The sequence below is a fragment of the Pyxicephalus adspersus genome, chromosome 8 (genome assembly GCF_032062135.1).
Source record: "Pyxicephalus adspersus chromosome 8, UCB_Pads_2.0, whole genome shotgun sequence".
In the NCBI taxonomy this organism is placed as follows: Eukaryota; Metazoa; Chordata; class Amphibia; order Anura; family Pyxicephalidae; genus Pyxicephalus; species Pyxicephalus adspersus.
The window spans coordinates 27,572,474-27,579,025 of NC_092865.1; positions in this window are offsets into that span (position 1 = coordinate 27,572,474).

Below are 6,552 nucleotides of genomic sequence, written 5' to 3' on the forward strand. Positions count from 1 at the left end.
GAATTCAAGTGAATTTGTGTTTTATGCAGTTTCAAATTTCCACCTTCCTTTGTTCCAATCCTACTCCAAGAGCAGGATAGAGATGGTAATATTTAAGCTTCATGTCACGTTGCACGTAGCACTGGTTGTATGAGTGGTCTATCTCACCAAGCACCTGTGCTGTCATACAACAGAGATAGGGGGTGTCACATGATTCCCCATACTCAGAAAAAACAGGTACTTTTGTTCACTTCCAGCAGACAAATTGAGGATCTGTTAATAAGAAAAAGTAAGTGATGCTGGGGAGAGGGACATTACATGAGTCTGGAGTCATTGGGTCTTATTTATATAGGCTCTCCAAGACTGGAGAAGATAGACTATCATGGGAGAACCTCTGTGATCCACCAAAATAGTAAAAACATTTGCAACTAGCTGGCAAATATGTGCAATACGGGATCTGGTCCATTCCAGGTTTTCTGGATCACCTCGGTTCTCCCATGACAGTCTTTTTTCCCCAGTCTTTGAGAGCTTTAATCAATCAGGCTCATTGTGTATACAACAACATTTAGGTGTGATTTCAATTATTTTGAATCCAAACGCTCACAAAACACTACTTCCTTTCACATTTAATTCTGTGTTGAGTGTTATTACTATACATTTTTAAAAAAAACAAGCTCTTATATTACAATGCCATAGATAAAATGAATACTTGTTTGATCTATAATGTCCCCAGAATCTGACTCATTAGATTGTTGACTCCTGCAATAATTATATTTGAAATTATCTTTAATCATTCAGTCACCTAATTAAAAATCAGTGGCAGCTCTTATCATCCCATTTGGTTGCATAACTAGAATTGGTTCTTTTATAAAGATGGGCTGACTCTTGTTTTTTGTATCTTAGAAAACATTTGTAGGAAAATGCCAGCAAAAGTACTGAATTGAAGTAGAAAGCGAGCCTTTTCTTTATTTTGTTAGAAGAAAATGTTCTTGCCGATAAGGTGTATCTTTTTGTAACTTTGCTCTGCCATGGCAACTATTTCAGAAAAGTTGCTATAGACTTGTGTAGGCTTAAAATAAAAGCTGGAGCAATTATGCACCCAGATCTGCTTTGATTATTTAAGAATTTCTGATCAGTCTAAAAATGATAAGGAAAAAGAAGATTAAATGATTTGTTCTTCAGTTTACATTTTCAAATGTAAAAGGGAAAATAGAAAAGCTTAAGTAAGATTTGTTTTGTATTTCTTCTCTAAAAGTTTACAGTTTAAAAAGTTTACAAAGTTTAGGAGACTTTACACTAGTTATGGAGAGCTTTAACAAATCAGGCTCATTGTGTATTAGTAACTTACTGAGCTGTCTAAAATTAAAGCCCAGCACTACATCTGCAGTAGGTAATGCTCCTGCAGACTGAAGATCTAGATGACACTATTTCTACAGCAGAGGAAAAAGGGTGCGATCCTCATTGTGTGTAGGTGTCTGTTAGGGTTATCACTAGAAATACACAGTTCCAGGTTCATTTGTAAGGGAAAACTCTGGACTGCCCATGTACCTGATTATTTGCCTGAGCATGGCCATAGGAAGATACTTTAGGACACTTGTGCAGTTGTTCATTTATCCAAACATGAATACAAGAAAATGTTAGGATGTATGCCTGCTCATTCACCTTATTATGTAATAATGCATGTGCATCATTAAGCCATTGACGTACACTGTGTACCTCACTGGACTGCTAGTTCAGACCTCAGCCTGTTCCTGACCAGTGGTTCCTCCTCCAAACCAGGTGACTTCAAAATTACCACCTGCCCTCCTCTGGTGCCCTAGTGCATCTGTCTCCATTCAAAGGTTCACCCAAGCAAAAACAGGCAAGAGAGGCTTCTCTCTCCAACTCAAGCATCTACCAAGTACGTGGTACTCATACATGCTATCTGTGTGCTTTATAAGGGTACAGGTGAAATTTCTCAATATGATTTTGTTTATAGGACCTAAATAAAATATTTTCTAGAATTTTTAGTCTTTAGAGAATATGTGACAAAACTTTATTCATTGATTTTAAAATAAAAATACATTTGGGGAAAATGGACAGATATAATACACCATCCGGATCAGGAACAGGATAGTATGTCTGATATACAAAATATACTCATTTCCAAAAGTACTATATACCATTTACCAGGAGCATTGAGCTAAGGAAAAGTAATCATTTAGGTCAGTCATTCATTTAATGATAATTTCTCTGTACACAACCCTAGTTCTGTGTGGTACAATAGAAAATGATTTTCCAACTAACTTGCTCCTGGTCTGCAAGTTGCTCCAAAGAGGGAATATGCAGTCATTTAAAATGCACTTCACAAATTAATTATCTCATCAGTTGCAGTGCAGTCTAATCCAACAAACTGCCATCCTAAAGTAGTAAATATCATTATTAATACTACTCAGTATTTATATAGCGCCGACTTATTATGTAGCGCATTGCAGAATCCATAGTCAATTCACTAGCTGTCCCTCAAAGGAGCTCACAATCTAATGCCCCTACCATAGTCATATGTCGTTAAACAGTCTAAGGTCAATTTTGGGAGAAGCCAATTAACCTAACTGCATGTTTTTTGGAATGTGGAAGGACACCGGAGTACCCAGAGGAAACCCATACAAACATGGGGAGGACTTGTAAACTCCATGCAGATAGTGTCCTGGCCGAGATTCTACCCTGGGACCCAGCGCTGCAAAGGCCAGAGTGCTAACCACTGAGCCACCATCCAAGACTGGAATCCCAGATACAGTATATGGGTTGTTATTCCCATGACTTTAGGAGTATAAATTTGGGGTGTCCCCACCATACTGACAACAAACCCATGTAACTTTCTGCACCAAGACAGTAGGCTTAAAATGGACCAACTCCTTAAACAGGCAATAACTATCAGGTAGATAGGTTTTCAAAACCTTCAACGCACCATCAGGTCATGCAAAAATTAGCGGTCGGTAGTTTAATATGACATTACCCCAAAGCACTATTTTCTAAAGCACTAAGCCAGTTTTACAAATTCTGTATGTTCTGTGCAATACTGTACAAAGGCCCTCATGAAAATCTATAGGACAGAATTCAACAGTCCAATAAAACCCAATCAGGCAAGCCCTACTACATACCACAAATCTACATATTTATAAGTAGAGCTAAAGGGGATTGTACAAATGGATCGTAACACATGTAGGCAGGTTCAGGGAGTAAGGATAAATGTCTCAAATAGAGCCCAAGATGGCAGTATAATTGCACAGGAGATCTGTGTCTTTTTAGTCAATCTGAAACCAAATTTAATAAAAAAAACTTTCAACGTTGACTTTAAAGAGCAGTTCCTTGTCCTCAGCCAAATAAGCTTTAATGATGGAATTAACCTCCTGCAGACAGGAGGAAAAATGTCCTTAGGATAATTTACACTTATGCATTGTGGTAACATGCAGCATTAATACAATAGCAGGCAACCAAAGCCGTGTGCTGTTAAGGAAAAAAATCAAAACCATTTTTGGTTGTGTTCTGGTATTTTGGCAACCAATTAAAAAATGCTTTGAATCAACATACCAACTTGTTAACCAGATTTGGTAAGGCAACATAATGAAGAGTTGAAAATAGGTTACAGTTACCAGACCACAACATTGTAACCTTGAAGCAAGTCACAATGTGAGAAACTGTACCAAGGGTAGATCTGTGTCGAAAACTTTGGATTTGAGTGGGAAGGGTATAGTATAGCCCCTGTATGTTTTTGTATTGTTGTCTGTGTTTTTGTTAATAAAGTTTCCCCACACTTTTTTTTTCCTTTTACAGCTGTCACTTGAACAGGAATTGAAGTAAAATCTCTCCAATGGGTATGCAGAGGGCAACAAAAACATACTTCTTTTCCTTTCCTACATCCACAAATATTAATGGTTTTGCACTGCTTGTGGCCCAACTAGCCTGGGAACATCAACTACAAAAAAAGTGAGCTGTTGTAAGGGCCCAGCCATTACAAGTAATCCCCAGACATATTGCCTAAAGCAGCCCCCGCTTAGCCTTAGTATTCGGTTGCCCCCGGGACTTGGTGCGCAAGGGATGGTGTCTGCAGATAGGCCGGCAGCCAACCAGGAGCCCACAGAGTACAGAATAATCGGGAAATCCAGAAACAAGCCGAAGTCAAAACACAGGAGATCTGTCCAATAAGTGAGCTACAAAAGGAAGGACACAAGCAGAGTCGGAGTCACAAGCTCAAATGTCAGGAACAGGCACAGAGTCGGAGTCACAAGCTCAAATGTCAGGAACAGGCACAAGTTCAAACGGAATGTCAGGAACCGGCACAGGTCAGTAACAGAGAAACACTCAAAATTACTCTAGCACAGGTAAGCCCAGCAGATGCTTTACCAGGCACTGGTGACTGGGAGCAGAGAGGGTTTAAAGTCCCAGCAGCCAATAGCAGTGCAGGCGTGAGTCAGGAGCTGATCAGCCTCTAGAATCCCCTACAGCTGTGCACAGCCCAACAATGGATGCTGGGGATGCCAAAAATACATCAGATTGCACAACTAAAGGGAAACAGAGGCTTCTGCTATCTTAGTTCTCTTGGCTGCTGCACATGACATTGCTGGACACAACAAAGATTGTTTATTACTGCAATGGTGCACAGCACAGAGTCACCGGACAGATGAGCATTTCCTAACAGCTGTGTTGGGAAACTGACTCTACTGGCGAAGTCCAATTTTCTATAAAACGTAAAGGGTGTAATACTACATTACCAGCCCATCCCCCCTTGCAGGGTGCTCTGTTTAAGATAAGGTATCACTTACACTTTGCTCCCCAGCGTATCCTGCGCTCCATGCCTAAAAAAAGTTTTTTTTAAAATACATAATTTTAGTTAGTGACAAATACATAAAGTTAGTGACAAGGTCCCTTTAGAACTTGTTATAAAACAAGTTTAGATTTTTCACTTTATCATTCACAGGATTAGACACACAATCCTACTTTAATACAAAAAGGACACATGTAAGATTTATGAGTCTCTATAAATGAAATCCAAGTTATAAAAAATACAGTTCAACACCAAATCCATTTTTACAGCTGATGTAATTTAGTAATAGTTGACTGATCTTGTATGTGACTCTGGTGTGATGTATCTGCTTTTCAGAGTATTTATTTCTACATTGCTAACTTCTACAGTTATATGGGGTAAAAAAAAGGGCCTGAGTTGATGCTCTAACCACTGTTTTTTACTTTGAAGACTTGCACGCAGGGGGGAAAAAAGGAGGTTCAAAGTATAGCAGAAAACTACATGGCATCGAAATTTCAAAGACAGAAACAAAATGTTGAATGCCAAAGGTTAGAAATGACTTGAGAAAGTTTCACTCTGATCATTTAAAATAATAATTGACTTCTTTCCTAGTTCTCGGAAATGAATATTTCCTTTTAAACCATGTTGGATGCCAGCAACAATGGCATGCTTCCAAGTCTGAAATGAAAATGTACTTCATGTTCATACAGTTCACTGCAGCATATAATCAGTGGAAATGGATTCTAACTGGTTGCAATTGGTTAGTAATTGTGTATGTTGCCCTGTCAGAGTCACTTACTGTCTGTGTGAGATATAACAGGGAGTGAGTCTCTCCGAAGTCATAGAAATCCCCTCTTAGAAAGTTTGCCCTCGAAAAGGTTCTCTATTTATTTTCTCTTACCATAAAATGGGAATTACTTAGCGCCTGATTGGAGTATTGTAAAACATTGTTGTTACTTTTTTTCTATTTAGAAAGATGGTTCAAAGTACAGAATCTATCCCAAAAAAAGAACTAGGAAAAGGTTAAATCAGTTGTTTTATTTATCATCAGTTAGATTTATCCCTCACTTTTTTTCCCCAGTCTAAGGATGCTTTAAATGTCTCCTATGACTGAATATGTTCTTGGGACCTGTGATTTTGGAAGAAACTTTTTATTGGGTCCCTGCTCTCAGAAAAGAGTGGTCATGTGATCACAGATAAAAAAACAAAAGTTTTAATTATGAAAAAAAAAACTATCTAGCACAGTACTACTCCAAATCATGTGTATAATAATAAAGAAATGGGAAATACATGAGAACTCTTAGTTAACACCAATGGATCAGACACCTTGGCAAAAAATTAGTAAATGTTCAAGCAGTTTTAGAAAACGCATGCAAAGTTATTTTCAGGTGATATTTGACAAAAGTCATACCTAACTAAGATTCTTACATTTTGGAGTTGCCAACTAGAGGGAATTATGATCCATATATGGTGTTTACAAGCAAAAATGCTCCAGGTAAAATTGCACATCTTAATAATATTGTTTCACATTGTAATCTGATAATTGAAGCATTACTGGACCCATAGCCGGTATTTCCCAAAAACAGACAAATTTATATATTTTTTGAGCTACAAAAAAAAATACTGCCCCAATCTCTACAGAAATCAAAAAACGCATAAATGGTATAATATTGAATGAAAAATTATTACCAAAGACAATTGTGTAGTTTGTCTTAAGATCCCTGGCTTGCCTACATCTAACCACTGTCACCGTGCCCTCAGGCAGGATGGTGGACCCTCTGTGGCAGTCA